General features: G+C 45.9%; 8 non-coding genes and 59 pseudogenes across 8 annotated transcripts; all 67 read left to right on the top strand.

Annotated features, from left to right (window-relative positions):
- The first annotated feature begins 2857 nt into the window (after nt 1-2857).
- On the top strand, nt 2858-2976 carry LOC136724146 (uncharacterized; annotated as a pseudogene).
- Nucleotides 2977-3195: 219 nt separating this feature from the next.
- LOC136724076 (uncharacterized) lies at nt 3196-3314 on the top strand (annotated as a pseudogene).
- A 210-nt stretch (nt 3315-3524) lies between these two features.
- On the top strand, nt 3525-3643 carry LOC136724045 (uncharacterized; annotated as a pseudogene).
- A 213-nt stretch (nt 3644-3856) lies between these two features.
- LOC136724058 (5S ribosomal RNA) lies at nt 3857-3975 on the top strand. Its single transcript, XR_010806928.1, has one exon. It is a non-coding gene; the product is annotated as a 5S ribosomal RNA (ribosomal RNA).
- A 219-nt stretch (nt 3976-4194) lies between these two features.
- LOC136724079 (uncharacterized) lies at nt 4195-4313 on the top strand (annotated as a pseudogene).
- A 215-nt stretch (nt 4314-4528) lies between these two features.
- Nucleotides 4529-4647, top strand: LOC136724121 (5S ribosomal RNA). The gene has a single exon (XR_010806943.1). It is a non-coding gene; the product is annotated as a 5S ribosomal RNA (ribosomal RNA).
- Nucleotides 4648-4857: 210 nt separating this feature from the next.
- LOC136724075 (uncharacterized) lies at nt 4858-4976 on the top strand (annotated as a pseudogene).
- Nucleotides 4977-5185: 209 nt separating this feature from the next.
- LOC136724128 (uncharacterized) lies at nt 5186-5304 on the top strand (annotated as a pseudogene).
- Nucleotides 5305-5514: 210 nt separating this feature from the next.
- LOC136724143 (uncharacterized) lies at nt 5515-5633 on the top strand (annotated as a pseudogene).
- Nucleotides 5634-5852: 219 nt separating this feature from the next.
- On the top strand, nt 5853-5971 carry LOC136724110 (5S ribosomal RNA). The gene has a single exon (XR_010806933.1). It is a non-coding gene; the product is annotated as a 5S ribosomal RNA (ribosomal RNA).
- Nucleotides 5972-6187: 216 nt separating this feature from the next.
- On the top strand, nt 6188-6306 carry LOC136724108 (uncharacterized; annotated as a pseudogene).
- Nucleotides 6307-6516: 210 nt separating this feature from the next.
- On the top strand, nt 6517-6635 carry LOC136724124 (uncharacterized; annotated as a pseudogene).
- A 210-nt stretch (nt 6636-6845) lies between these two features.
- LOC136724133 (uncharacterized) lies at nt 6846-6964 on the top strand (annotated as a pseudogene).
- A 211-nt stretch (nt 6965-7175) lies between these two features.
- LOC136724131 (uncharacterized) lies at nt 7176-7294 on the top strand (annotated as a pseudogene).
- Nucleotides 7295-7834: 540 nt separating this feature from the next.
- LOC136724126 (uncharacterized) lies at nt 7835-7953 on the top strand (annotated as a pseudogene).
- A 210-nt stretch (nt 7954-8163) lies between these two features.
- Nucleotides 8164-8282, top strand: LOC136724016 (5S ribosomal RNA). The gene has a single exon (XR_010806924.1). It is a non-coding gene; the product is annotated as a 5S ribosomal RNA (ribosomal RNA).
- Nucleotides 8283-8501: 219 nt separating this feature from the next.
- Nucleotides 8502-8620, top strand: LOC136724039 (uncharacterized; annotated as a pseudogene).
- A 215-nt stretch (nt 8621-8835) lies between these two features.
- On the top strand, nt 8836-8954 carry LOC136724095 (5S ribosomal RNA). The gene has a single exon (XR_010806931.1). It is a non-coding gene; the product is annotated as a 5S ribosomal RNA (ribosomal RNA).
- Nucleotides 8955-9178: 224 nt separating this feature from the next.
- Nucleotides 9179-9297, top strand: LOC136724130 (uncharacterized; annotated as a pseudogene).
- Nucleotides 9298-9517: 220 nt separating this feature from the next.
- LOC136724030 (uncharacterized) lies at nt 9518-9636 on the top strand (annotated as a pseudogene).
- Nucleotides 9637-9851: 215 nt separating this feature from the next.
- Nucleotides 9852-9970, top strand: LOC136724083 (5S ribosomal RNA). Its single transcript, XR_010806930.1, has one exon. It is a non-coding gene; the product is annotated as a 5S ribosomal RNA (ribosomal RNA).
- Nucleotides 9971-10195: 225 nt separating this feature from the next.
- On the top strand, nt 10196-10314 carry LOC136724056 (uncharacterized; annotated as a pseudogene).
- A 209-nt stretch (nt 10315-10523) lies between these two features.
- LOC136724044 (uncharacterized) lies at nt 10524-10642 on the top strand (annotated as a pseudogene).
- Nucleotides 10643-10850: 208 nt separating this feature from the next.
- LOC136724101 (uncharacterized) lies at nt 10851-10969 on the top strand (annotated as a pseudogene).
- Nucleotides 10970-11178: 209 nt separating this feature from the next.
- LOC136724033 (uncharacterized) lies at nt 11179-11297 on the top strand (annotated as a pseudogene).
- Nucleotides 11298-11512: 215 nt separating this feature from the next.
- On the top strand, nt 11513-11631 carry LOC136724096 (uncharacterized; annotated as a pseudogene).
- A 221-nt stretch (nt 11632-11852) lies between these two features.
- Nucleotides 11853-11970, top strand: LOC136724118 (5S ribosomal RNA). Its single transcript, XR_010806940.1, has one exon. It is a non-coding gene; the product is annotated as a 5S ribosomal RNA (ribosomal RNA).
- Nucleotides 11971-12189: 219 nt separating this feature from the next.
- Nucleotides 12190-12307, top strand: LOC136724024 (uncharacterized; annotated as a pseudogene).
- Nucleotides 12308-12532: 225 nt separating this feature from the next.
- Nucleotides 12533-12651, top strand: LOC136724055 (uncharacterized; annotated as a pseudogene).
- A 209-nt stretch (nt 12652-12860) lies between these two features.
- On the top strand, nt 12861-12979 carry LOC136724043 (uncharacterized; annotated as a pseudogene).
- A 208-nt stretch (nt 12980-13187) lies between these two features.
- On the top strand, nt 13188-13306 carry LOC136724100 (uncharacterized; annotated as a pseudogene).
- Nucleotides 13307-13515: 209 nt separating this feature from the next.
- On the top strand, nt 13516-13634 carry LOC136724032 (uncharacterized; annotated as a pseudogene).
- Nucleotides 13635-13853: 219 nt separating this feature from the next.
- On the top strand, nt 13854-13972 carry LOC136724115 (5S ribosomal RNA). Its single transcript, XR_010806937.1, has one exon. It is a non-coding gene; the product is annotated as a 5S ribosomal RNA (ribosomal RNA).
- A 216-nt stretch (nt 13973-14188) lies between these two features.
- On the top strand, nt 14189-14307 carry LOC136724029 (uncharacterized; annotated as a pseudogene).
- Nucleotides 14308-14517: 210 nt separating this feature from the next.
- On the top strand, nt 14518-14636 carry LOC136724060 (uncharacterized; annotated as a pseudogene).
- A 219-nt stretch (nt 14637-14855) lies between these two features.
- LOC136724018 (uncharacterized) lies at nt 14856-14974 on the top strand (annotated as a pseudogene).
- A 216-nt stretch (nt 14975-15190) lies between these two features.
- LOC136724077 (uncharacterized) lies at nt 15191-15309 on the top strand (annotated as a pseudogene).
- A 214-nt stretch (nt 15310-15523) lies between these two features.
- Nucleotides 15524-15642, top strand: LOC136724054 (uncharacterized; annotated as a pseudogene).
- A 216-nt stretch (nt 15643-15858) lies between these two features.
- LOC136724036 (uncharacterized) lies at nt 15859-15977 on the top strand (annotated as a pseudogene).
- A 214-nt stretch (nt 15978-16191) lies between these two features.
- Nucleotides 16192-16310, top strand: LOC136724158 (uncharacterized; annotated as a pseudogene).
- A 214-nt stretch (nt 16311-16524) lies between these two features.
- Nucleotides 16525-16643, top strand: LOC136724094 (uncharacterized; annotated as a pseudogene).
- A 213-nt stretch (nt 16644-16856) lies between these two features.
- On the top strand, nt 16857-16975 carry LOC136724091 (uncharacterized; annotated as a pseudogene).
- Nucleotides 16976-17189: 214 nt separating this feature from the next.
- On the top strand, nt 17190-17308 carry LOC136724154 (uncharacterized; annotated as a pseudogene).
- Nucleotides 17309-17522: 214 nt separating this feature from the next.
- LOC136724053 (uncharacterized) lies at nt 17523-17641 on the top strand (annotated as a pseudogene).
- A 216-nt stretch (nt 17642-17857) lies between these two features.
- LOC136724035 (uncharacterized) lies at nt 17858-17976 on the top strand (annotated as a pseudogene).
- Nucleotides 17977-18190: 214 nt separating this feature from the next.
- LOC136724141 (uncharacterized) lies at nt 18191-18309 on the top strand (annotated as a pseudogene).
- Nucleotides 18310-18523: 214 nt separating this feature from the next.
- LOC136724109 (uncharacterized) lies at nt 18524-18642 on the top strand (annotated as a pseudogene).
- A 213-nt stretch (nt 18643-18855) lies between these two features.
- LOC136724099 (uncharacterized) lies at nt 18856-18974 on the top strand (annotated as a pseudogene).
- A 216-nt stretch (nt 18975-19190) lies between these two features.
- On the top strand, nt 19191-19309 carry LOC136724078 (uncharacterized; annotated as a pseudogene).
- Nucleotides 19310-19524: 215 nt separating this feature from the next.
- Nucleotides 19525-19643, top strand: LOC136724087 (uncharacterized; annotated as a pseudogene).
- Nucleotides 19644-19859: 216 nt separating this feature from the next.
- On the top strand, nt 19860-19978 carry LOC136724090 (uncharacterized; annotated as a pseudogene).
- A 214-nt stretch (nt 19979-20192) lies between these two features.
- On the top strand, nt 20193-20311 carry LOC136724082 (uncharacterized; annotated as a pseudogene).
- Nucleotides 20312-20524: 213 nt separating this feature from the next.
- Nucleotides 20525-20643, top strand: LOC136724050 (uncharacterized; annotated as a pseudogene).
- A 215-nt stretch (nt 20644-20858) lies between these two features.
- Nucleotides 20859-20977, top strand: LOC136724086 (uncharacterized; annotated as a pseudogene).
- A 216-nt stretch (nt 20978-21193) lies between these two features.
- LOC136724089 (uncharacterized) lies at nt 21194-21312 on the top strand (annotated as a pseudogene).
- Nucleotides 21313-21526: 214 nt separating this feature from the next.
- On the top strand, nt 21527-21645 carry LOC136724080 (uncharacterized; annotated as a pseudogene).
- A 214-nt stretch (nt 21646-21859) lies between these two features.
- On the top strand, nt 21860-21978 carry LOC136724049 (uncharacterized; annotated as a pseudogene).
- Nucleotides 21979-22193: 215 nt separating this feature from the next.
- Nucleotides 22194-22312, top strand: LOC136724085 (uncharacterized; annotated as a pseudogene).
- Nucleotides 22313-22528: 216 nt separating this feature from the next.
- Nucleotides 22529-22647, top strand: LOC136724088 (uncharacterized; annotated as a pseudogene).
- Nucleotides 22648-22861: 214 nt separating this feature from the next.
- Nucleotides 22862-22980, top strand: LOC136724102 (uncharacterized; annotated as a pseudogene).
- Nucleotides 22981-23193: 213 nt separating this feature from the next.
- LOC136724047 (uncharacterized) lies at nt 23194-23312 on the top strand (annotated as a pseudogene).
- A 215-nt stretch (nt 23313-23527) lies between these two features.
- Nucleotides 23528-23646, top strand: LOC136724084 (uncharacterized; annotated as a pseudogene).
- Nucleotides 23647-23862: 216 nt separating this feature from the next.
- Nucleotides 23863-23981, top strand: LOC136724072 (uncharacterized; annotated as a pseudogene).
- A 215-nt stretch (nt 23982-24196) lies between these two features.
- Nucleotides 24197-24315, top strand: LOC136724152 (uncharacterized; annotated as a pseudogene).
- Nucleotides 24316-24528: 213 nt separating this feature from the next.
- LOC136724106 (uncharacterized) lies at nt 24529-24647 on the top strand (annotated as a pseudogene).
- Nucleotides 24648-24863: 216 nt separating this feature from the next.
- LOC136724156 (uncharacterized) lies at nt 24864-24982 on the top strand (annotated as a pseudogene).
- A 209-nt stretch (nt 24983-25191) lies between these two features.
- On the top strand, nt 25192-25310 carry LOC136724027 (uncharacterized; annotated as a pseudogene).
- Nucleotides 25311-27472: the final 2162 nt, after the last annotated feature.

Raw genomic sequence — 27472 nt, 5'->3', positions numbered from 1 at the left:
CTCAGAATGACCACCTCTGCGTTGACCTGCCACTCCGGGTTTGCGTCGGGAGTGGTGGGGGCAGCGGGTGTGTTTTGGGGGAGTGGCGTTTCAGGGGGTTGTGTATTAGTGGCAGGTCTGGTGATAGTGGGTGTGTCAGGAGTGGTGGGGAGTGTGGGTGGATCAGTGGGTGCGTCAGGGGTTGGAGGTGTTGTGGGGTCAGTGCAGTGCAGTCTCTGTGCTCCAGTGATGTGTAGCTCCTCTCTTAGCTCCTCCAGCTGGCTCTGCAGGCTCCTTAGCTGGCTGTGCTGGGGTGTCCTGGTCAGCTCCTCCCTCGCTCTGCGCAGCTCCGTCCTCAGGGTTTGGCTCTGCTCCTCCAGGTCTCTCACTGCTGCTCTCAGCTCATGGATCTCAGCCTTGTGCTGCATCTTTAGTCTGTGCATCTCATCCCGGAGCTGATCGCACAAGGAGGTCTGGGCCAGGGTGCTCAAGGTCTGCTCCCTGAACTCCGCAAACTCCAGCTCCAGCACTGATAGGCATTCCTTTAGTGTTTTAATGTTGCTGGAGAGTTTTGGGGAGACAGGGGGGCAGTCTGTGGGAGATGGGGCACTGTCTGGCTCCGTGTGGCTGGGGGCAGACTGCAGGGTGGCCGGCTCTGGCTCTTGTTTCTCTACCTCAGTCTGCTGCTTTGAGGTGTGGAAGCCGAGAGCTAATTGGTCCAGGCTGCTCTCGCTGCCCTGCACCATGATGGTCCCGTTGTGGTATACATTAAAAGTGAGCATCACACTGTCTGTGTCTTTCTCTACCAGCACTGAGATCTGCCTGCCTCTGCTAATGCCCCTCTTGTTGTTATTGGGGTATGTCTGGCACAGGGTTTTGTGAAAGGCGGTGTAGAACAGTAGATTGTTCTTGACCCTGTTTTCTCCTTTACCGGTGTAGTCTAGGATGAGGGTCTCAGGAGATGCTCTCATCACAGCTTGTTTGTAGTCCTTCTTAGCCTGTGCAGAGCGAATGTCTTCAGGGTATCGGATTTCAAAAGGCAGCTCTGCAGTCAGACTGCTGTTCGATAGATTTCTATCAGTCTCAGTGGCAGTTGGGCTCTCTCCTACTGTCACTCTATTCAAATCGGAGCTCTGCATTTTCATTGGCTGAGTCAACTACTGAGAATGCTTATTTATTTTATTAATACATATTTTTTTGTTTAATTATTTGTCTCTTACCTCCAATTCTTGTCTTCAGCTTTTCTTTTCTGACTTTTCTTCCTGAACTGTCTCTCTGCTTTCTTCTTTTTGTGTTTCTCTTAAAATTATTATTTTTTGAATACTTTTTCTTCTGAATTTCTATTCCATGTCTTCTGTGTATGTTTATAGTGCTATATATTCATTTGTAAATGACAAATTAAATCCGCTTATGTATAAAAACAAATGTTTTTTAGGAGCTCATATTCTCTCTCTCTCTCTCTCTCTCTCTCTCTCTCTCTCTCTCAATTCATTTCATTTGTATTGTCAAAGCAATTGGACATACATACACATACATACATATACACTCACCTAAAGGATTATTAGGAACACCTGTTCAATTTCTCATTAATGCAATTATCTAATCAACCAATCACATGGCAGTTGCTTCAATGCATTTAGGGGTGTGGTCCTGGTCAAGACAATCTCCTGAACTCCAAACTGAATGTCTGAATGGGAATGAAAGGTGATTTAAGCAATTTTGAGCGTGGCATGGTTGTTGGTGCCAGACGGGCCGGTCTGAGTATTTCACAATCTGCTCAGTTACTGGGATTTTCACGCACAACCATTTCTAGGGTTTACAAAGAATGGTGTGAAAAGGGAAAAACATCCAGTATGCGGCAGTCCTGTGGGCGAAAATGCCTTGTTGATGCTAGAGGTCAGAGGAGAATGGGCCGACTGATTCAAGCTGATAGAAGAGCAACTTTGACTGAAATAACCACTCGTTACAAACGAGGTATGCAGCAAAGCATTTGTGAAGCCACAACACGTACAACCTTGAGGCGGATGGGCTACAACAGCAGAAGACCCCACCGGGTACCACTCATCTCCACTACAAATAGGAAAAAGAGGTGAGACATTCAGATGGTAGAGTCAGAATTTGGCGTAAACAGAATGAGAACATGGATCCATCATGTCTTGTTACCACTGTGCAGGCTGGTGGTGGTGGTGTAATGGTGTGGGGGATGTCTTCTTGGCACACTTTAGGCCCCTTAGTGCCAATTGGGCATCGTTTAAATGCTACGGCCTACCTGAGCATTGTTTCTGACCATGTCCATCCCTTTTTGACCACCATGTACCCATCCTCTGATGGCTACTTCCAGCAGGATAATGCACCATGTCACAAAGGTCGAATCATTTCAAATTGGTTTCTTGAACATGACAATGAGTTCACTGTACTAAACTGGCCCCCACAGTCACCAGATCTCAACCCAATAGAGCATCTTTGGGATGTGGTGGAACGGGAGCTTCGTGCCCTGGATGTGCATCCCACAAATCTCCATCAACTGCAAGATGCTATCCTATCAATATGGGCCAACATTTCTAAAGAATGCTTACAGCACCTTGTTGAAGCAATGCCACGTAGAATTAAAGCAGTTCTGAAGGCGAAAGGGGGTCAAACACAGTATTAGTATGGTGTTCCTAATAATCCTTTAGGTGAGTTCATCGTAGCTCTTAATACTCTCTTTCTGTCTGGAGGAGATATAATTGAAGTATTGTACACGTACCCGGCTACTTTCAACACCCTTTCCTGCACTGATATTTTTCCCTCCATTTTCCTTTTTTTTTTGTTTTTTTTTGCTGGAAGTTCCGTCAATACCCGCCAGCCTTTAAGAGACATCATGCAGCCAGGCCTCTTGGCTTGTGGCCACACCGTCCTGAATGCGCCCAATCTCGTCAGATTTCGGAAGTTAAACGGGGCAGGGCCTGGTCAGTACTTGGATGGGAGACCTCCTAGAAATACCAGGTGCTGCAAGCTTTTTACATCTCCTGGGTAACTTCATCGTAGCTCTTAATACTCTCTTTCTGTCTCCAGGAGATATAATTGAAGAAGTGTACACGTACCCGGCTACTTTCAACACCCTTTCCTGCACTGATATTTTTCCCTCCTTTTTTCTTTTTTTTTTTTTTTTTTCTTGCTGGAAATTCCGTCAATACCCGCCAGCCTTTAAGAGACATCATGCAGCCAGACATCTCCTCTTGCGGCCACACCGTCCTGAACGTGCCCGATCTTGTCAGATCTCGGAAGCTAAACGGGGCAGGACCTGGTCAGTACTTAAATGTGAGACCTCCAGGAAATACCAGGTGCTGCCAGCTTTTTACGTCTCCTGGGGAACTTCATCGTAGCTCTTTATACTCTCTTTCTGTCTGGAGAAGATATAATTGAAGGATTGTACACGTACCCGGCTACTTTCAACACCCTTTGCTGCACTGGTATTTTTCCCTCTATTTTTCTTTTTTTTTTTTGCTGCCAGTTCCGTCAATACCCGCCAGCCTTTAAGAGACATCATGCAGCCAGGCCTCTCGGCTTGCGGCCACACCATCCTGAACGCGCCCGATCTCGTCAGATCTCGGAAGCTAAACGGGGCAGGACCTGGTCAGTACATGAATGTGAGACCTCCTGGAAATACCTCGTGCTGCAAGCTTTTACGTCTCCTGGGTAACTTTATCGTAGCTCTTAATACTCTCTATCTGTCTGGAGGAGATATAATTGAAGTATTGTACACGTACCCAGCTACTGTCAACACCCTTTGCTGTACTGATATTTTTCCATCCATTTCTTTTTTTTTTTTTTTTTTGCTTGAAGTTCTGTCAATACCCGCCAAACTTTAAGAGACATCATGCAGCCAGGCCTTTCGGCTTGTGGCCACACCGTCCTGAATGCGCCCGATCTCGTCAGATCTCGGAAGCTAAACGGGGCAGGGCCTGGTCAGTACTTGGATGGGAGACCTCCTAGAAATACCAGGTGCTGCAAGCTTTTTACGTCTCCTGGGTAACTTCATCGTAGCTCTTAATACTCTCTTTCTGTCTCCAGGAGATATAATTGAAGAATTGTACACGTACCCGGCTACTTTCAACACCCTTTCCTGCACTGATATTTTTCCCTCCATTTTTCCATTTTTTTTTTTTTTTTTTTGCTGGAAATTCCGTCAATACCCGCCAGCCTATAAGAGACATCATGCAGCCAGGCATCTCGGCTTGCGGCCACACCATCCTGAACTCGCCCGATCTCGTCAGATCTTGGAAGCTAAACTGGGCAGGACCTGGTCGGTACATGAATGTGAAACCTCCTGGAAATACCTGGTGCTGCAAGCTTTTACGTCTCCTGGGTAACTTTATCGTAGCTCTTAATACTCTCTATCTGTCTGGAGGAGATATAATTGAAGTATTGTACACGTACCCAGCTACTGTCAACACCCTTTGCTGCACTGATATTTTTCCATCCATTTTTCTTTTTTTTTTTTTTTTTTGCTGGAAGTTCCGTCAATACCCGCCAACCTTTAAGAGACATCATGCAGCCAGGCCTCTCGGCTTGCGGCCACACCGTCCTGAATGCGCCCGATCTCGTCAGATCTCGGAAGCTAAACGGGGCAAGGCCTGGTCAGTACTTGGATGGGAGACCTCCTAGAAATACCAGGTGCTGCAAGCCTTTTACGTCTCCTGGGTAACTTCATCGTAGCTCTTAATACTCTCTTTCTGTCTCCAGGAGATATAATTGAAGAATTGTACACGTACTAGGCTACTTTCAACACCCTTTGCTGCACTGGTATATTTCCCTCTATTTTTCTTTTTTTTTTTTGCTGGCAGTTCCGTCAATACCCGCCAGCCTTTAAGAGACATCATGCAGCCAGACATCTCCTCTTGCGGCCACACCGTCCTGAACGTGCCCGATCTTGTCAGATCTCGGAAGCTAAACGGGGCAGGACCTGGTCAGTACTTAAATGTGAGACCTCCAGGAAATACCAGGTGCTGCCAGCTTTTTACGTCTCCTGGGTAACTTCATCGTAGCTCTTAATACTCTCTTTCTGTCTGGAGGAGACATAATTGAAGAATTGTACACGTACCCGGCTACTTTCAACACCCATTGCTGCACTGGTATTTCTCCCTCCATTTCTCTTTTTTTTTTTGCTGGATGTTCCGTCAAAACCCGCCAACCATTAAGAGACATCATGCAGCCCGGCCTCTTGGCTTGCAGCCACACCGTCCTGAACGCCCCCGATCTCATCAGATCTTGGAATTTAAACGGGGCAGGGCCTGGTCAGTACTTGGATGGGTGACCTCCTGGAAATGCCAGGTGCTGCAAGCTTTTTACGTCTCCTGGGTAACTTCATCGTAGCTCTTAATACTCTCTTTCTGTCTGGAGGAGATATAATTGAAGAATTGTACACGTACCCGGCTACTTTCAACACCCTTTCCTGCACTGGTATATTTCCCTCTATTTTTCTTTTTTTTTTTTGCTGGCAGTTCCGTCAATACCCGCCAGCCTTTAAGAGACATCATGCAGCCAGCCATCTTGGCTTGCGGCCACACCATCCTGAACGCGCCCGATCTTGTCAGATCTCGGAAGCTGAACGGGGCAGGACCTGGTCAGTACTTGGATGGGAGACCTCCTGGAAATACCTGGTGCTGCAAGCTTTTACGTCTCCTGGGTAACTTTATCGTAGCTCTTAATTTTCTCTTTCTGTCTGGAGGAGATATAAGTGAAGAATTGTACACGTACCCGGCTACTTTCAACACCCTTTGCTGCACTGATATTTTTCCCTCCATTTTTCTATTTTTTTTTTTTTTTTTTTTGCTGGAAATTCCGTCAATACCCGCCATCCTTTAAGAGACATCATGCAGCCAGGCATCTTGGCTTGCGGCCACACCATCCTGAACGCGCCCGATCTCGTCAGATCTCGGAAGCTAAACGGGGAAGGACCTGGTCAGTATTTGGTTGGGTGACTTCCTGGAAATACCAGGTGCTGCAAGCTTTTTACGTCTCCTGGGTAACTTCATCGTAGCTCTTAATACTCTCTTTCAGTCTGGAGGAGATATTATTGAAGAATTGTACACGTACCCGGCTACTTTCAACAGCCTTTGCTGCACTGATATTTTTCCCTCCATTTTTCTTTTTTTTTTTTTTTTTTTGCTGGAAGTTCCGTCAATACCCACCAGCCTAAAGAGACATCATGCAGCCGGGCCTCTTGGCTTTCGGCCACACCGTCCTGAACGCGCACGATATCGTCAGATCTCTGAAGCTAAACGGGCCAGGGCCTGGTCAGTACTTAGATTGGAGACCTCCTGGAAATACCTGGTGCTGCAAGCTTTTTACGTCTCCTGTGAAACTTCATCGTAGCTCTTAATACTCTCTATCTGTCTGGAGGAGATATAATTGAAGTATTGTACACGTACCCGGCTACTTTCAACAGCCTTTGCTGCACTGATATTTTTCCCTCCATTTTTCATTTTTTTTTTTGCTGGAAGTTCCGTCAATACCCGCCAACCTTTAAGAGACATCATGCAGCCAGGCCTCTCGGCTTGTGGCCACACCGTCCTGAATGCGCCCGATCTCGTAAGATCTCGGAAGCTAAACGGGGCAGGGCCTGGTCAGTACTTGGATGGCTGACCTCCTAGAAATACCAGGTGCTGCAAGCTTTTTACGTCTCCTGGGTAACTTCATCGTAGCTCTTAATACTCTCTTTCTGTCTGCAGGAGATATAATTGAAGAATTGTACACGTACCCGGCTACTTTCAACACCCTTTGCTGCACTGGTATTTCTCCCTCCATTTCTCTTTTTTTTTTTTGCTGGATGTTCCGTCAAAACCCGCCAACTATTAAGAGACATCATGCAGCCAGGCCTCTTGGCTTGCAGCCACACCGTCCTGAACGCCCCCGATCTCATCAGATCTTGGAATTTAAACGGGGCAGGGCCTGGTCAGTACTTGGATGGGTGACCTCCTGAAAATGCCAGGTGCTGCAAGCTTTTTACGTCTCCTGGGTAACTTCATCGTAGCTCTTAATACTCTCTTTCTGTCCGGAGGAGATATAATTGAAGAATTGTACACGTACCCGGCTACTTTCAAAACCCATTACTGCACTGATATTTTTCCCTCCATTTCACTTTTTTTTTTTTTGCTGGCTGTTCCGTCAATACCCGCCTGCCTTTAAGAGACATCATGCAGCCAGGCATCTTGGCTTGCGGCCACACCGTCCTGAACGCGCCCGATCTCGTCAGATCTCGGAAGCCAAACGGGGCAGGGCCTTGTCAGTACTTGGATGGGTGTCCTCCTGGAAATACCAGGTGCTGCAAGCTTTTTACGTCTCCTGGGTAACTTCATCGTTGCTCTTAATACTCTCTTTCAGTCTGGAGGAGATATAATTGAAGAATTGTACACGTACCTGGCTACTTTCAACACCCTTTGCTGCACTGATATTTTTACCACCATTTCTCTTGTTTTTTATTTGCTGGATGTTCCGTCAATACCCGCCAGCCATTAAGAGACATCATGCAGCCAGGCCTCTTGGCTTGCGTACACACAGTCCTGAACGCGCCCGATCACGGAAGATCTCGGAAACTAAACGGGGCAGGACCTGGTCAGTACTTGGATGGGAGATCTTCTGGAAATACCAGGTGCTGCCAGCTTTTTACGTCTCCTGGGGAACTTCATCGTAGCTCTTAATACTCTCTTTCTGTCTGGAGAATATATAATTGAAGAATTGTACACGTACCCGGCTACTTTCAACACCCATTGCTGCACTGATATTTTTCCCTCTATTTTTCTTTTTTTTTTTTGCTGGCAGTTCCGTCGATACCCGCCAGGCTTTAAGAGACATCATGCAGCCAGGCCTCTTGGCTTGCAGCCACACCGTCCTGAACGCCCCCGATCTCATCAGATCTTGGAATTTAAACGGGGCAGGGCCTGGTCAGTACTTGGATGGGTGACCTCCTGGAAATGCCAGGTGCTGCAAGCTTTTTACGTCTCCTGGGTAACTTCATCGTAGCTCTTAATACTCTCTTTCTGTCTGGAGGAGATATAATTGAAGAATTGTACACGTACCCGGCTACTTTTAACACCCTTTGCTGCACTGGTATTTTTCCCTCTATTTTTCTTTTTTTTTTTTGCTGGCAGTTCCGTCAATACCCGCCAGCCTTTAAGAGACATCATGCAGCCAGGCCTCTTGGCTTGCGGCCACACCGTCCTGAACACGCCCGATCTCGTCAGATCTCGGAAGCTAAACGGGGCAGGGCCTGGTCAGTACTTGGATGGGAGACCTCCTGGAAATACCTGGTGCTGCAAGCTTTTTACATCTCCTGGGAAACTTCATCGTAGCTCTTAATACTCTCTATCTGTCTGGAGGAGATATAATTGAAGTATTGTACACGTACCCGGCTATTTTCAACAGCCTTTGCTGCACTGATATTTTTCCCTCCATTTTCCATTTTTTTTTTTTTTTTTTTTGCTGGAAGTTCCGTCAATACCCGCCAGCCTTTAAGAGACATCATGCAGCCAGGCCTCTTGACTTGCGGCCACACCGTCCTGAGCGCGCCCGATCTCGTCAGATCTCGGAAGCTAAACGGGGCAGGACCTGGTCAGTACTTGAATGTGAGACCTCCTGCAAATACCAGGTGCTGCAAGCTTTTACGTCTCCTGGGTAACTTTATCGTAGCTCTTAATACTCTCTATCTGTCTGGAGGAGATATAATTGAAGTATTGTACACGTACCCAGCTACTGTCAACACCATTTGCTGCACTGATATTTTTCCATCCATTTTTCTTTTTTTTTTTTTTTTTTGCTGGAAGTTCCGTCAATACCCGCCAACCTTTAAGAGACATCATGCAGCCAGGCCTCTCGGCTTGCGGCCACACCGTCCTGAATGCGCCCGATCTCGTCAGATCTCGGAAGCTAAACGGGGCAGGACCTGGTCAGTACTTGGATGGGAGACCTCCTAGAAATACCAGGTGCTGCAAGCTTTTTACGTCTCCTGGGTAACTTCATCGTAGCTCTTAATACTCTCTCTCTGTCTGGAGGAGATATAATTGAAGTATTGTACACGTATCCAGCTACTGTCAACACCCTTTGCTGCACTGATATTTTTCCATCCATTTTTCTTTTTCTTTTTTTCTTTTTTTTTTTTGCTGGAAGTTCCGTCAATACCCGCCAACCTTTAAGAGACATCATGCAGCCAGGCCTGTCGGCTTGTGGCCACACCGTCCTGAATGCGCCCGATCTCGTCAGATCTCGGAAGCTTAACGGGGCAGGGCCTGGTCAGTACTTGGATGGGAGACCTCCTTGAAATACCAGGTGCTGCAAGCTTTTTACGTCTCCTGGGTAACTTCATCGTAGCTCTTAATACTCTCTCTCTGTCTGGAGGAGATATAATTGAAGTATTGTACACGTATCCAGCTACTTTCAACACCCTTTCCTGCACTGATATTTTTCCCTCCATTTTTCTATTTTTTTTTTTTTTTTTTTTGCTGGAAATTCCGTCAATACTCGCCAGCCTTTAAGAGACATCATGCAGCCATGCATCTCGGCTTGCGGCCACACCATCCTGAACGCGCCCGATCTCGTCAGATCTCGGAAGCTAAACGGGGCAGGACCTGGTCAGTAAATGAGTGTGAGACCTCCTGGAAATACCTGGTGCTGCAAGCTTTTACGTCTTCTGGGTAACTTTATCGTAGCTCTTAATACTCTCTATCTGTCTGGAGGAGATATAATTGAAGTATTGTACACGTACCCAGCTACTGTCAACACCCTTTGCTGCACTGATATTTTTCCATCCATTTTTCTTTTTTTTTTTTTTTTTTGCTGGAAGTTCCGTCAATACCCGCCAACCTTTAAGAGACATCATGCAGCCAGGCTTCTTGGCTTGCGGCCACACCGTCCTGAATGCGCCCGATCTCGTCAGATCTCGGAAGCTAAACGGGGCAGGACCTGGTCAGTACTTGGATGGGAGACCTCCTAGAAATACCAGGTGCTGCAAGCTTTTTACGTCTCCTGGGTAACTTCATCGTAGCTCTTAATACTCTCTCTCTGTCTGGAGGAGATATAATTGAAGTATTGTACACGTATCCAGCTACTGTCAACACCCTTTGCTGCACTGATATTTTTCCATCCATTTTTCTTTTTTCTTTTTTTCTTTTTTTTTTTTGCTGGAAGTTCCGTCAATACCCGCCAACCTTTAAGAGACATCATGCAGCCAGGCCTTTCGGCTTGTGGCCACACCGTCCTGAATGCGCCCGATCTCGTCAGATCTCGGAAGCTAAACGGGGCAGGACCTGGTCAGTACATGGAAGTGAGACCTCCTGGAAATACCTAGTGCTGCAAGCTTTTACGTCTCCTGGGTAACTTTATCGTAGCTCTTAATACTCTCTTTCTGTCTGGAGAAGATATAATTGAAGAATTGTACACGTACCCGTCTACTTTCAACACCCTTTGCTGCACTGGTATTTTTCCCTCTATTTTTATTTTTTTGTTTTGCTGGCAGTTCCGTCAAAACCCGCCAGCCTTTAAGAGACATCATGCAGCCAGGCATCTCGGCTTGCGGCCACACCATCCTGAACGCGCCCGATCTCGTCAGATCTCGGAAGCTAAACGGGGCAGGACCTGGTCAGTACATGAATGTGAGACCTCCTGGAAATACCTTGTGCTGCAAGCTTTTACGTCTCCTGGGTAACTTTATCGTAGCTCTTAATACTCTCTATCTGTCTGGAGGAGATTTAATTGAAGTATTGTACACGTACCCAGCTACTGTCAACACCCTTTGCTTCACTGGTATATTTACCTCTATTTTTCTTTTTTTTTTTGCTGGCAGTTCCGTCAATACCCGCCAGCCTTTAAGAGACATCATGCAGCCAGGCATCTTGGCTTGCGGCCACACTATCCTGAACGCGGCCGATCTCGTCAGATCTTGGAAGCTAAACGGGGCAGGACCTGGTCAGTACATGGAAGTGAGACCTCCTGGAAATACCTAGTGCTGCAAGCTTTTACGTCTCCTGGGTAACTTTATCGTAGCTCTTAATACTCTCTTTCTGTCTGGAGAAGATATAATTGAAGAATTGTACACGTACCCGTCTACTTTCAACACCCTTTGCTGCACTGGTATTTTTCCCTCTATTTTTCTTTTTTTGTTTTGCTGGCAGTTCCGTCAATACCCGCCAGCCTTTAAGAGACATCATGCAGCCAGGCATCTCGGCTTGCGGCCACACCATCCTGAACACGCCTGATCTCGTCAGATCTCGGAAGCTAAACGGGGCAGGACCTGGTCAGTACATGAATGTGAGACCTCCTGGAAATACCTGGTGCTGCAAGCTTTTACGTCTCCTGGGTAACTTTATCGTAGCTCTTAATACTCTCTATCTGTCTGGAGGAGATATAATTGAAGAATTGTACACGTACCCGGCTACCTTCAACACGCTTTGCTGCACTGATATTTGTCCCTCCATTTTTCTTTTTTCTTTTGTTTTTTGCTGGAAGTTCCATCAATACCCTCCAGCCTTTAAGAGACATCATGCAGCCAGGCCTCTTGGCTTGAGGCCACACCGTCCTGAAGACGCAAGATCTCGTCAGATCTCGGAAGAAAAACTGGGCAGGGCCTGGTCAGTAATTGGATGGGTGACCTCTTGGAAATACCAGGTGCTGAAAGCTTTTTACATCTCCTGGGTAACTTCATCGTAGCTCTTAATACTCTCATTCAGTCTGGAGGAGATATAATTGTAGAATTGTACATGTACCCGGCTACTTTCAACACCCTGTCCTGCACTGATATTTTTCCCTCCATTTTTCTATTTATTTATTTTTTATTTTTTGCTGGAAGTTCCGTCAATACCCGCCAGCCTTTAAGAGACATCATGCAGCCAGGCTTCTTAGCTTGCGGCCACACCGTCCTGAACGCGCCCGATCTCGTCAGATCTCGGAAGCTAACGGGGCAGGGCCTGGTCAGTACTTGGATGGGTGACCTCCTGGAAATACCAGGTGCTGCAAGCTTTTTACGTCTCCTGGGTAACTTTATCGTAGCTCTTAATACTCTCTTTCAGTCTGCAGGAGATATTATTGAAGAATTGTACACGTACCCGGCTACTTTCAACACCCTTTCCTGCACTGATATTTTTCCCTCCATTTTTCTATTTTTTTTTTTTTTTTTTTGCTGGAAGTTCCGTCAATACCCGCCAACCTTTAAGAGACATCATGCAGCCAGGCCTTTCGGCTTGTGGCCACACCGTCCTGAATGCGCCCGATCTCGTCAGATCCGGAAGCTAAACGGGGCAGGGCCTGGTCAGTACTTGGATGGGAGACCTCCTAGAAATACCAGGTGCTGCAAGCTTTTTACGTCTCCTGGGTAACTTCATCGTAGCTCTTAATACTCTCTCTCTGTCTGGAGGAGATATAATTGAAGTATTGTACACGTATCCAGCTACTGTCAACACCCTTTGCTGCACTGATATTTTTCCATCCATTTTTCTTTTTTCTTTTTTTCTTTTTTTTTTTTGCTGGAAGTTCCGTCAATACCCGCCAACCTTTAAGAGACATCATGCAGCCAGGCCTTTCGGCTTGTGGCCACACCGTCCTGAATGCGCCCGATCTCGTCAGATCTCGGAAGCTAAACGGGGCAGGACCTGGTCAGTACATGGAAGTGAGACCTCCTGGAAATACCTAGTGCTGCAAGCTTTTACGTCTCCTGGGTAACTTTATCGTAGCTCTTAATACTCTCTTTCTGTCTGGAGAAGATATAATTGAAGAATTGTACACGTACCCGTCTACTTTCAACACCCTTTGCTGCACTGGTATTTTTCCCTCTATTTTTATTTTTTTGTTTTGCTGGCAGTTCCGTCAAAACCCGCCAGCCTTTAAGAGACATCATGCAGCCAGGCATCTCGGCTTGCGGCCACACCATCCTGAACGCGCCCGATCTCGTCAGATCTCGGAAGCTAAACGGGGCAGGACCTGGTCAGTACATGAATGTGAGACCTCCTGGAAATACCTTGTGCTGCAAGCTTTTACGTCTCCTGGGTAACTTTATCGTAGCTCTTAATACTCTCTATCTGTCTGGAGGAGATTTAATTGAAGTATTGTACACGTACCCAGCTACTGTCAACACCCTTTGCTTCACTGGTATATTTACCTCTATTTTTCTTTTTTTTTTTGCTGGCAGTTCCGTCAATACCCGCCAGCCTTTAAGAGACATCATGCAGCCAGGCATCTTGGCTTGCGGCCACACTATCCTGAACGCGGCCGATCTCGTCAGATCTTGGAAGCTAAACGGGGCAGGACCTGGTCAGTACATGGAAGTGAGACCTCCTGGAAATACCTAGTGCTGCAAGCTTTTACGTCTCCTGGGTAACTTTATCGTAGCTCTTAATACTCTCTTTCTGTCTGGAGAAGATATAATTGAAGAATTGTACACGTACCCGTCTACTTTCAACACCCTTTGCTGCACTGGTATTTTTCCCTCTATTTTTCTTTTTTTGTTTTGCTGGCAGTTCCGTCAATACCCGCCAGCCTTTAAGAGACATCATGCAGCCAGGCATCTCGGCTTGCGGCCACACCATCCTGAACACGCCTGATCTCGTCAGATCTCGGAAGCTAAACGGGGCAGGACCTGGTCAGTACATGAATGTGAGACCTCCTGGAAATACCTGGTGCTGCAAGCTTTTACGTCTCCTGGGTAACTTTATCGTAGCTCTTAATACTCTCTATCTGTCTGGAGGAGATATAATTGAAGAATTGTACACGTACCCGGCTACCTTCAACACCCTTTGCTGCACTGATATTTATCCCTCCCTTTTTCTATTTTTTTTTTTTTTTTTTTTGCTGGAAGTTCCGTCAATACCCGCCAACCTTTAAGAGACATCATGCAGCCAGGCCTCTCGGCTTGCGGCCACACCGTCCTGAATGCGCCCGATCTCGTCAGATCTCGGAAGCTAAACGGGGCAGGGCCTGGTCAGTACTTGGATGGGAGACCTCCTAGAAATACCAGGTGCTGCAAGCCTTTTACGTCTCCTGGGTAACTTCATCGTAGCTCTTAATACTCTCTTTCTGTCTCCAGGAGATATAATTGAAGAATTGTACACGTACTAGGCTACTTTCAACACCCTTTGCTGCACTGATATTTTTCCCTCCATTTTTCTTTTTATTTTATTTTTTTGCTGGAAGTTCCGTCAATATCCGCCAGCCTTTAAGAGACATCATGCAGCCAGGCCTCTTGGCTTGTAGTCACACCGTCCTGAACGCTCCCGATCATATCAGATTTCGGAAGCTAAACGGGGCAGGGCCTGGTCAGTACTTGGATGTGTGACCTCCTGGAAATACCAGGTGCTGCAAGCTTTTTACGTCTCCTGGGTAACTTCATCGTAGCTCTTAAAACTTTCTTTCTGTCTCCAGGAGATATAATTGAAGAATTGTACACGTACCCGGCTACTTTCAACACCCTTTGCTGCACTGGTATATTTCCCTCTATTTTTCTTTTTTTTTTTTGCTGGCAGTTCCGTCAATACCCGCCAGCCTTTAAGAGACATCATGCAGCCAGGCATCTTGGCTTGCGGCCACACCATCCTGAACGCGCCCGATCTCGTCAGATCTCGGAAGCTAAACGGGGCAGGACCTGGTCAGTACATGAATGTGAGACCTCCTTGAAATACCTCGTGCTGCAAGCTTTTACGTCTCCTGGGTAACTTTATCGTAGCTCTTAATACTCTCTATCTGTCTGGAGGAGATATAATTGAAGAATTGTACATGTACCCGGCTACTTTCAACACCCTTTGCTGCACTGATATTTATCCCTCCCTTTTTCTATTTTTTTTTTTTTTTTTTTTGCTGGAAGTTCCGTCAATACTTGCCAGCCTTTAAGAGACATCATGCAGCCAGGTCTCTTGGCTTGCGGCCACACCGTCCTGAACGCGCCTGATCTCATCATATCTCGGAAGCTAAACGGGGCAGGGTCTGGCCAGTACTTGGTTGGGTGACCTCCTGGAAATACCAGGTGCTGCAAGCTTTTTACGTCTCCTGGGTAACTTCATCGTAGCTCTTAATACTCTCTTTCAGTCTGGAGGAGATATTATTGAAGAATTGTACACGTACCCGGCTACTTTCAACAGCCTTTGCTGCACTGATATTTCTCCCTCCATTTTTCTTTTTTTCTTTTTTTTTTTGCTGGAAGTTCCGTCAATACCCACCAGCCTAAAGAGACATCATGCAGCCGGGCCTCTCGGCTTTCGGCCACACCGTCCTGAACGCGCCCGATATCGTCAGACCTTGGAAACTAAACGGGCCAGGGCCTGGTTAGTACTTGGATGGGTGACCTCCTGGAAATACCAGGTGATGCAAGCTTTTTACGTATCCTGTGTAACTTCATCGTAGCTCTTAATACTCTCTTTCAGTCTGGAGGAGATATAATTGAAGAATTGTACACGTACCCGGCTACTTTCAACACCCTTTGCTGCACTGATATTTTTCCCTCCGTTTTTCTTTTTTTTTTTTTTTTGCTGGAAGTTCCATCAATACCCTCCAGCCTTTAAGAGACATCATACAGCCAGGCCTCTTGGCTTGCAACCACACCGTCCTGAACGCGCCCCATCTCGTCAGATCTCGGAAGCTAAACGGGGCAGGTCCTGATCAGTACTTGGATGGGTGACCTTCTGGAGATACCAGGTGCTGCAAGCTTTATACGTCTCTTGGGTAACTTCATCGTAGCTCGTAATACTCTCTTTCAGTCTGGAGGAGATATAATTGAAGAATTGTACACGTACCCGGCTACTTTCAACACCCTTTGCTGCACTGATATTTTTCCCTCCATTTTTCTTTTTTCTTTTTTTTTTTGCCGGAAGTTCCGTCAATACCCTCCAGCCTTTAAGAGACATCATGCAGCCAGCTCTCTAGGCTTGCGGCCACACTGACCTGAACGTGCCCAATCTTGTCAGATCTTGGAAGCTAAACGGGGCAGGGCCTGGTCAATACTTGGATGGGAGACCTCCTGGAAATACCTGGTGCTGCAAGCTTTTTAGTCTCCTGGGTAACTTCATCGTAGCTCTTTATACTCTCTTTCTGTCTGGAGGAGATATAATTGAAGTATTGTACACGTACCCGGCTACTTTTAACACCCTTTGCTGCACTGATATTTTTCCCTCCATTTTTCTTTTTTCATTTTTTTTTGCTGGAAGTTCTGTCAATACCCTCCAGCCATTTAGAGACATCATGCAGCCAGACCTCTTGGCTTGCGGCCACACCGTCCTGAACGCGCCCGATCTCGTCAGACCTTGGAAACTAAACGGGACAGGGCCTGGTTAGTACTTGGATGGGTGACCTCCTGGAAATACCAGGTGAAGCAAGCTTTTTACGTATCCTGTGTAACTTCATCGTAGCTCTTAATACTCTCTTTCAGTCTGGAGGAGATATAATTGAAGAATTGTACACGTACCCGGCTACTTTCAACACCCTTTGCTGCACTGATATTTTTCCCTCCGTTTTTCTTTTTTTTTTTTTTTTGCTGGAAGTTCCATCAATACCCTCCAGCCTTTAAGAGACATCATACAGCCAGGCCTCTTGGCTTGCAACCACACCGTCCTGAACGCGCCCCATCTCGTCAGATCTCGGAAGCTAAACGGGGCAGGGCCTGGTCATTACTTGAATGTGGGACCTCCTGGAAATACCTGGTTCTGCAAGCTTTTTACGTCTCCTGGGTAACTTTATCGTAGCTCTTAATACTCTCTTTCTGTGTAGAGGAGATATAATTGAAGTATTGTACACGTACCTGGCTACTTTCAACATCCTTTGCTGCACTGATATTTTTCCCTCCGTTTTTCTTTTTTTTTTTTTTTGCTGGAAGTTCCGTCAATACCCGCCAGCCTTTAAGAGACATCATGCAGCCTGGCCTCTTGGCATGCGGACACATTGTCCTGAACGCGCCCGAACTCATCAGATCTCGGAAGCTAAACGGGGCAGGACCTGGTCAGTACTTGAATGTGAGACCTCCTAGAAAAACCTGGTGCTGCAAGCTTTTACGTCTCCTGGGTAACTTCATCGTAGCTCTTTATACTCTCTTTCTGTCTGGAGGAGATATAATTGAAGTATTGTACACGTACCCGGCTACTTTTAACACCCTTTGCTGCACTGATATTTTTCCCTCCATTTTTCTTTTTTCATTTTTTTTTGCTGGAAGTTCTGTCAATACCCTCCAGCCATTTAGAGACATCATGCAGCCAGGCCTCTTGGCTTGCGGCCACACCGTCCTGAACGCGCCCGATCTCGTCAGACCTTGGAAACTAAACGGGCCAGGGCCTGGTTAGTACTTGGATGGGTGACCTCCTGGAAATACCAGGTGATGCAAGCTTTTTACGTATCCTGTGTAACTTCATCGTAGCTCTTAATACTCTCTTTCAGTCTGGAGGAGATATAATTGAAGAATTGTACACGTACCCGGCTACTTTCAACACCCTTTGCTGCACTGATATTTTTCCCTCCGTTTTTCTTTTTTTTTTTTTTTTGCTGGAAGTTCCATCAATACCCTCCAGCCTTTAAGAGACATCATACAGCCAGGCCTCTTGGCTTGCAACCACACCGTCCTGAACGCGCCCCATCTCGTCAGATCTCGGAAGCTAAACGGGGCAGGTCCTGATCAGTACTTGGATGGGTGACCTTCTGGAGATACCAGGTGCTGCAAGCTTTATACGTCTCTTGGGTAACTTCATCGTAGCTCGTAATACTCTCTTTCAGTCTGGAGGAGATATAATTGAAGAATTGTACACGTACCCGGCTACTTTCAACACCCTTTGCTGCACTGATATTTTTCCCTCCATTTTTCTTTTTTCTTTTTTTTTTTGCCGGAAGTTCCGTCAATACCCTCCAGCCTTTAAGAGACATCATGCAGCCAGCTCTCTAGGCTTGCGGCCACACTGACCTGAACGTGCCCAATCTTGTCAGATCTTGGAAGCTAAACGGGGCAGGGCCTGGTCAATACTTGGATGGGAGACCTCCTGGAAATACCTGGTGCTGCAAGCTTTTTAGTCTCCTGGGTAACTTCATCGTAGCTCTTTATACTCTCTTTCTGTCTGGAGGAGATATAATTGAAGTATTGTACACGTACCCGGCTACTTTTAACACCCTTTGCTGCACTGATATTTTTCCCTCCATTTTTCTTTTTTCATTTTTTTTTGCTGGAAGTTCTGTCAATACCCTCCAGCCATTTAGAGACATCATGCAGCCAGACCTCTTGGCTTGCGGCCACACCGTCCTGAACGTGCCCGATCTCGTCAGACCTTGGAAACTAAACGGGACAGGGCCTGGTTAGTACTTGGATGGGTGACCTCCTGGAAATACCAGGTGAAGCAAGCTTTTTACGTATCCTGTGTAACTTCATCGTAGCTCTTAATACTCTCTTTCAGTCTGGAGGAGATATAATTGAAGAATTGTACACGTACCCGGCTACTTTCAACACCCTTTGCTGCACTGATATTTTTCCCTCCGTTTTTCTTTTTTTTTTTTTTTTGCTGGAAGTTCCATCAATACCCTCCAGCCTTTAAGAGACATCATACAGCCAGGCCTCTTGGCTTGCAACCACACTGTCCTGAACGCGCCCCATCTCGTCAGATCTCGGAAGCTAAACGGGGCAGGGCCTGGTCATTACTTGAATGTGGGACCTCCTGGAAATACCTGGTTCTGCAAGCTTTTTACGTCTCCTGGGTAACTTTATCGTAGCTCTTAATACTCTCTTTCTGTGTGGAGGAGATATAATTGAAGTATTGTACACGTACCTGGCTACTTTCAACATCCTTTGCTGCACTGATATTTTTCCCTCCGTTTTTCTTTTTTTTTTTTTTTGCTGGAAGTTCCGTCAATACCCGCCAACCATTAAGAGACATCATGCAGCCAGGCCTCTCGGCTTCTGTCCACACCGTCCTGAACGCGCTCGATCTCGTCAGATCGCGTAAGCTGAACGGGGCAGGTCCTGGTCAGTACTTGGATGGGTGACCTTCTGGAAATACCAGGTGCTGCAAGCTTTATACGTCTCTTGGGTAACTTCATCGTAGCTCGTAATACTCTCTTTCAGTCTGGAGGAGATATAATTGAAGAATTGTACACGTACCCGGCTACTTTCAACACCCTTTGATGCACTGATATTTTTCCCTCCATTTTTCTTTTTTCTTTTTTTTTTGGCCGGAAGTTCCGTCAATACCCTCCAGCCTTTAAGAGACATCATGCAGCCAGCTCTCTAGGCTTGCGGACACACAGACCTGAACGTGCCCGATCTTGTCAGATCTTGGAAGCTAAACGGGGCAGGGCCTGGTCAATACTTGGATGGGAGACCTCCTGGAAATACCTGGTGCTGCAAGCTTTTTAGTCTCCTGAGTAACTTCATTGTAGCTCTTAATACTCTCTTTCTGTCTGGAGGTGTTATAATTGAGGATTTGTACACGTACCCGGCTACTTTCAACACCCTTTGCTGCACTGATATTTTTCCCGCCATTCTTCTTTTTATTTTTTATTTTTTCTGGAAGTTCCATCAATATCCGCCAGCCTTTAAGAGACATCATGCAACCAGGCATCTCGGCTTGCGGACACACAGACCTGAACGCGCCCGATCTCGTCAGATCTCGGAAACGAAACGGGGCAGGACCTGGTCAGTACTTGGATGGGAGATCTCCTGGAAATACCAGGTGCTGCCAGCTTTTTACGTCTGCTGGGTAACTTTATCGTAGCTCTTAATACTCTCTTTCAGTCTGGAGGAGATATAATTGAAGTATTGTACAGGTACCCGGTTACTTTCAACACCCTTTGCTGCACTGATATTTTTCCCTCCATTGTTATTTTTTCTTCATTATTTTGCTGGAAGTTCCGTCAATATCCTCCAGCCTTTAAGAGACATCATGCAGCCAGGCCTCTTGGCATGCGGACACATTGTCCTGAACGCGCCCGAACTCATCAGATCTCGGAAGCTAAACGGGGCAGGACCTGGTCAGTACTTGAATGTGAGACCTCCTAGAAATACCTGGTGCTGCAAGCTTTTACGTCTCCTGGGTAACTTCATCGTAGCTCTTTATAGTCTCTTTCTGTCTGGAGGAGATATAATTGAAGTATTGTACACGTACCCGGCTACTTTTAACACCCTTTGCTGCACGGATATTTCTCCCTCCATTTTTCTTTTTTCATTTTTTTTTGCTGGAAGTTCTGTCAATACTCTCCAGCCATTTAGAGACATCATGCAGCCAGGCCTCTTGGCTTGCAACCACACCGTCCTGAACGCACCCCATCTCGTCAGATCTCGGAAGCTAAACGGGGCAGGGCCTGGTCATTACTTGAATGTGGGACCTCCTGGAAATACCTGGTTCTGCAAGCTTTTTACGTCTCCTGGGTAACTTTATCGTAGCTCTTAATACTCTCTTTCTGTCTGGAGGAGATATAATTGAAGTATTGTACACGTACCTGGCTACTTTCAACATCCTTTGCTGCACTGATATTTTTCCCTCCGTTTTTCTTTTTTTTTTTTTTTGCTGGAAGTTCCGTCAATACCCGCCAACCATTAAGAGACATCATGCAGCCAGGCCTCTCGGCTTGTGTCCACACCGTCCTGAACGTGCCCGATCTTGTCAGATCTTGGAAGCTAAACGGGGCAGGGCCTGGTCAATACTTGGATGGGAGACCTCCTGGAAATACCTGGTGCTGCAAGCTTTTTAGTCTCCTGAGTAACTTCATTGTAGCTCTTAATACTCTCTTTCTGTCTGGAGGTGTTATAATTGAGGATTTGTACACGTACCCGGCTACTTTCAACACCCTTTGCTGCACTGATATTTTTCCCGCCATTTTTCTTTTTATTTTTTATTTTTTCTGGAAGTTCCATCAATATCCGCCAGCCTTTAAGAGACATCATGCAACCAGGCATCTCGGCTTGCGGACACACAGACCTGAACGCGCCCGATCTCGTCAGATCTCGGAAACGAAACGGGGCAGGACCTGGTCAGTACTTGGATGGGAGATCTCCTGGAAATACCAGGTGCTGCCAGCTTTTTACGTCTGCTGGGTAACTTTATCGTAGCTCTTAATACTCTCTTTCAGTCTGGAGGAGATATAATTGAAGTATTGTACAGGTACCCGGTTACTTTCAACACCCTTTGCTGCACTGATATTTTTCCCTCCATTGTTATTTTTTCTTCATTATTTTGCTGGAAGTTCCGTCAATATCCTCCAGCCTTTAAGAGACATCATGCAGCCAGGCCTCTTGGCATGCGGACACATTGTCCTGAACGCGCCCGAACTCATCAGATCTCGGAAGCTAAACGGGGCAGGACCTGGTCAGTACTTGAATGTGAGACCTCCTAGAAATACCTGGTGCTGCAAGCTTTTACGTCTCCTGGGTAACTTCATCGTAGCTCTTTATACTCTCTTTCTGTCTGGAGGAGATATAATTGAAGTATTGTACACGTACCCGGCTACTTTTAACACCCTTTGCTGCACGGATATTTCTCCCTCCATTTTTCTTTTTTCATTTTTTTTTGCTGGAAGTTCTGTCAATACCCTCCAGCCATTTAGAGACATCATGCAGCCAGGCCTCTTGGCTTGCAACCACACCGTCCTGAACGCACCCCATCTCGTCAGATCTCGGAAGCTAAACGGGGCAGGGCCTGGTCATTACTTGAATGTGGGACCTCCTGGAAATACCTGGTTCTGCAAGCTTTTTACGTCTCCTGGGTAACTTTATCGTAGCTCTTAATACTCTCTTTCTGTCTGGAGGAGATATAATTGAAGTATTGTACACGTACCTGGCTACTTTCAACATCCTTTGCTGCACTGATATTTTTCCCTCCGTTTTTCTTTTTTTTTTTTTTTTGCTGGAAGTTCCGTCAATACCCGCCAACCATTAAGAGACATCATGCAGCCAGGCCTCTCGGCTTGTGTCCACACCGTCCTGAACGTGCCCGATCTTGTCAGATCTTGGAAGCTAAACGGGGCAGGGCCTGGTCAATACTTGGATGGGAGACCTCCTGGAAATACCTGGTGCTGCAAGCTTTTTAGTCTCCTGAGTAACTTCATTGTAGCTCTTAATACTCTCTTTCTGTCTGGAGGTGTTATAATTGAGGATTTGTACACGTACCCGGCTACTTTCAACACCCTTTGCTGCACTGATATTTTTCCCGCCATTTTTCTTTTTATTTTTTATTTTTTCTGGAAGTTCCATCAATATCCGCCAGCCTTTAAGAGACATCATGCAACCAGGCATCTCGGCTTGCGGACACACAGACCTGAACGCGCCCGATCTCGTCAGATCTCGGAAACGAAACGGGGCAGGACCTGGTCAGTACTTGGATGGGAGATCTCCTGGAAATACCAGGTGCTGCCAGCTTTTTACGTCTGCTGGGTAACTTTATCGTAGCTCTTAATACTCTCTTTCAGTCTGGAGGAGATATAATTGAAGTATTGTACAGGTACCCGGTTACTTTCAACACCCTTTGCTGCACTGATATTTTTCCCTCCATTGTTATTTTTTCTTCATTATTTTGCTGGAAGTTCCGTCAATATCCTCCAGCCTTTAAGAGACATCATGCAGCCAGGCCTCTTGGCATGCGGACACATTGTCCTGAACGCGCCCGAACTCATCAGATCTCGGAAGCTAAACGGGGCAGGACCTGGTCAGTACTTGAATGTGAGACCTCCTAGAAATACCTGGTGCTGCAAGCTTTTACGTCTCCTGGGTAACTTCATCGTAGCTCTTTATACTCTCTTTCTGTCTGGAGGAGATATAATTGAAGTATTGTACACGTACCCGGCTACTTTTAACACCCTTTGCTGCACGGATATTTCTCCCTCCATTTTTCTTTTTTCATTTTTTTTTGCTGGAAGTTCTGTCAATACCCTCCAGCCATTTAGAGACATCATGCAGCCAGGCCTCTTGGCTTGCAACCACACCGTCCTGAACGCACCCCATCTCGTCAGATCTCGGAAGCTAAACGGGGCAGGGCCTGGTCATTACTTGAATGTGGGACCTCCTGGAAATACCTGGTTCTGTAAGCTTTTTACGTCTCCTGGGTAACTTTATCGTAGCTCTTAATACTCTCTTTCTGTCTGGAGGAGATATAATTGAAGTATTGTACACGTACCTGGCTACTTTCAACATCCTTTGCTGCACTGATATTTTTCCCTCCGTTTTTCTTTTTTTTTTTTTTTGCTGGAAGTTCCGTCAATACCCGCCAACCATTAAGAGACATCATGCAGCCAGGCCTCTCGGCTTGTGTCCACACCGTCCTGAACGTGCCCGATCTTGTCAGATCTTGGAAGCTAAACGGGGCAGGGCCTGGTCAATACTTGGATGGGAGACCTCCTGGAAATACCTGGTGCTGCAAGCTTTTTAGTCTCCTGAGTAACTTCATTGTAGCTCTTAATACTCTCTTTCTGTCTGGAGGTGTTATAATTGAGGTTTTGTACACGTACCCGGCTACTTTCAACACCCTTTGCTGCACTGATATTTTTCCCGCCATTTTTCTTTTTATTTTTTATTTTTTCTGGAAGTTCCATCAATATCCGCCAGCCTTTAAGAGACATCATGCAACCAGGCATCTCGGCTTGCGGACACACAGACCTGAACGCGCCCGATCTCGTCAGATCTCGGAAACGAAACGGGGCAGGACCTGGTCAGTACTTGGATGGGAGATCTCCTGGAAATACCAGGTGCTGCCAGCTTTTTACGTCTGCTGGGTAACTTTATCGTAGCTCTTAATACTCTCTTTCTGTCTGGAGGAGATATATTTGAAGTATTGTACAGGTACCCGGTTACTTTCAACACCCTTTGCTGCACTGATATTTTTCCCTCCATTGTTATTTTTTCTTCATTATTTTGCTGGAAGTTCCGTCAATATCCTCCAGCCTTTAAGAGACATCATGCAGCCAAGCCTCTTGGCATGCGGACACATTGTCCTGAATGCGCCCGATCTCATCAGATCTGGGAAGCTAAACGGGGCAGGGCCTGGTCAGTACTTGAATGTGAGAACTCGTGGAAATACCTGGTGCTGCAAGCTTTTTACGTCTCCTGGGTAACTTTATCATAGCTCTTCATTCTCTTTTTCTGTCTGGAGGAGATATAATTGAAGTATTGTACACGTACCCGGCTACTTTTAACACCCTTTGCTGCACGGATATTTCTCCCTCCATTTTTCTTTTTTCATTTTTTTTTGCTGGAAGTTCTGTCAATACCCTCCAGCCATTTAGAGACATCATGCAGCCAGGCCTCTTGGCTTGCGGCCACACCGTCCTGAACGCGCCCGATCTCGTCAGACCTTGGAAACTAAACGGGCCAGGGCCTGGTTAGTACTTGGATGGGTGACCTCCTGGAAATACCAGGTGATGCAAGCTTTTTACTTATCCTGTGTAACTTCATCGTAGCTCTTAATACTCTCTTTCAGTCTGGAGGAGATATAATTGAAGAATTGTACACGTACCCGGCTACTTTCAACATCCTTTGCTGCACTGATATTTTTCCCTCCGTTTTTCTTTTTTTTTTTTTTTGCTGGAAGTTCCGTCAATACCCGCCAGCCTTTAAGAGACATCATGCAGCCAGGCTTTTTGGCTTGCGGCCACACCGTCCTGAACGCGCCCGATCTTGTCAGATCTAGGAAGCAAAATGTGGCAGGACCTGGTCAGTATTTGGATTGGTGACCTCCTGGAAAAACTAGGTACTGCAAGCTTTTTACGTCTCCTGGGTAACTTCATCGTAGCTCTTAATACTCTCTTTCTGTCAGGAGAAGATACAATTGAAGAAATGTACACGTACCCGGCAACTTTCAACACCCTTTGCTGCACTGATATTTTTCCCTCCATTTTTCTTTTTTCTTTTTTTTTTTGCTGGAAGGTCCGTCAAAACCCGCCCGCCTTTAAGAGACATCATGCTGCCAGGCCTCTCGGCTTGCGGCCACGCCGTCCTGAACGCGACCGATCTCATCAGATCTCGGAAGCTAAACAGAGCAGGGCCTGGTCAGCACTTGGATGGGTGACCTCCTGGAAATACCAGGTGCTGCAAGCTTTATATGTCTCCTGGGTAACATCATCGTAGATCTTAATACTCTCTTTCTGTCTGGAGGAGATATAATTGAAGAAATGTACACGTACCCGGCTACTTTCAACACCCTTTGCTGAACTGATATTTTTCCCTCCATTTTTCTTTTTTTATTTGCTGGAAGTTCCGTCAACACCCGTCAGCCTTTAAGAGACATCATGCAGCCAGGCATCTCGGCTTGCGGCCACACCGTCCTGAACCTGCCCGATCTCGTCAGACCTTGGAAACTAAACGGGCCAGGGCCTGGTTAGTACTTGGATGGGTGACCTCCAGGAAATACCAGGTGATGCAAGCTTTTTACGTCTCCTGGGTAACTTCATCGTAGCTCTTAATACTCTTTATCTGTCTGGAGGAGATATAATTGAAGTATTGTACACTTTGTCTTAGGGACAGTCTGGCTAGCAGTGACTGAGTGGTTGACAGACGACAAGCAACGGAATGTACGTGCTCTGTGATGTCATAGCAGTCAGCTGAGAGAGGCTCGTGATGTCATCGCTGAGCTGTCTGTCTGTCTGTCTCTCTCTCTCTTTTTCTCTCTCTCTCTCTCTCTCTCTCTTCCTCTCAATTCAATTCATTTGTATTGTCAAAGCAATTGGACATACATACATACATATATATATATATATATATATATATATATACATACATACATACATCCATACATGCTAGAAAGTCATTATAATGTTATCTTAAAGGCTAACTAAGCTGAACATATATCATTATAGAACAGAGTTCATAGGTCAACACATGGTTTTAGGGAACAGGCACATAGGTCATACCGTTTGACAATGTCTCCAAGGTTCTCATCGTAAATAACAAACAGAAATCAAACTATCTTCTGGGCTGACCTTCTAGCTTGACCGTATCTTTCTTAAGTATACAAGAGAGAAAAACAGGTGTAAGAAAATAATTTCTAATTTTCCTTCTACACATATATACATACATACATACATATGTAGCGTTATGTTGGGTGTATTTGGATAAGAGCATTTGGGCTCTGAGCTGAAGCACTGATCTAAAGAAGACCTCTCCCCCCCCAAAGTTATCAGATTTCCTTAGCTCATCAGCTTGGAACTGGTTTGCATCAAAGTGACAGTTTTGGGGAGGATGGCACCGAGAAGAGGCCAAATAGTTTGGAATTCTGCTATGAGATGTCTGGAGAAAGGGGCCTGTAGGTGATAAAAACTCTTTGAAGTGGATGAGAGCCGAAATCCCGACATAGAGCTACGAACCCAGGCCAACCGGCATTTCCAAAAGATGGCATGGATTGACATCAGTCATAAATAAAGCCTCCCTCCAATAGGACACTGGGGGCTGAAACCGAAATCCAATCTCAAGAACTCAGGGACCAATCACCTACTGATCTGACAGACTATAAGGAACAGCGGACAGTCTTTCTCTCTCTCTCTCTCTCACCTGAACCAGAAACTCGCTGCCACAGCTCAACCTGTAGCTCTGTTGCCAGAACCGGAATCAGAAACCAACCAAGTCTTTGCCGGCAACAGAAGAGTTAAACTGGGAGAAGGAGATTGAGCCGTACGAAGAATTCTTTTAAAGGACTTTATTAAATAAATAACTTTACAGACCCACCTGATCAGTGGAGTTTTACAGCTGGACAATTGACTAAGTCGACTGAATACGAAAGTGTCAGTCACTTAAATAGCTATTTGAGTCTTAAGAAACTTGACCCTTGGAACAAACAGGGCCCTGCTTTCCTCAAAGACTTTGTCTTCAAGTAACTACGGTGGAACCATGCTTACAAAGAAGATTTTGTGCACAACCTTGGAGCCTTCAAACCAATGGAAAATCTGTTTGGAAAAGACTCTACATTCGCGAAACCCCAACTTCCAGGTGCATCGACTGAGTGGAAGTTCTTGGACAAAGCCGAACCGGACTGCCTTTGTTCCAAACCACACGGACCTCGTGCCGTGTGCTGTTATCTGAGCCCGAAGCCAGAGAGGCCTCTCTGCGACGAAGTTCACATAAGTTTAACAGTTTGGAGTTTGTGATTCATGACATTTGAGAAATCAATTAGAAATGTTAATCTGTGATTCATAACTCTAGAATGTGTAATATCATTTAGTTTTCTTAAATATAAATGTGAGTTGCATTAAACTGTTTTGTTGATAATTTTAGAAATAAAATCTGTCAACGCCGAGAAATATCTTCTCATTCCTGTTTAACTGTTTAGTCTGAAATTGACACAAGTTAATAGACATTAGATTATTGGTGGCCCTGCCTATCCTTAATCATTGAATAATAATCAGTTAAGGGAAATTGTGGTAACAAATAGGATCTTTCTCGGCACCTAAACGTAAATGAGACTGATATATATATAACGAGAAGTTACCTGACATAAATACTAACCTGCGTAGTTATTTAATGTCTGACTAATAATACTAACGAGAGACTCACCTTCGTCTTACTAACCGGTATTGTAGTCAATGTGTTTATAAC

The sequence above is a fragment of the Amia ocellicauda genome, unplaced genomic scaffold, assembly GCF_036373705.1.
Source record: "Amia ocellicauda isolate fAmiCal2 unplaced genomic scaffold, fAmiCal2.hap1 HAP1_SCAFFOLD_175, whole genome shotgun sequence".
Taxonomy (NCBI): Eukaryota; Metazoa; Chordata; class Actinopteri; order Amiiformes; family Amiidae; genus Amia; species Amia ocellicauda.
The sequence above is the reverse complement of the archived record's forward strand: the minus strand, read 5'-3'. Positions and strand labels throughout refer to the sequence as shown.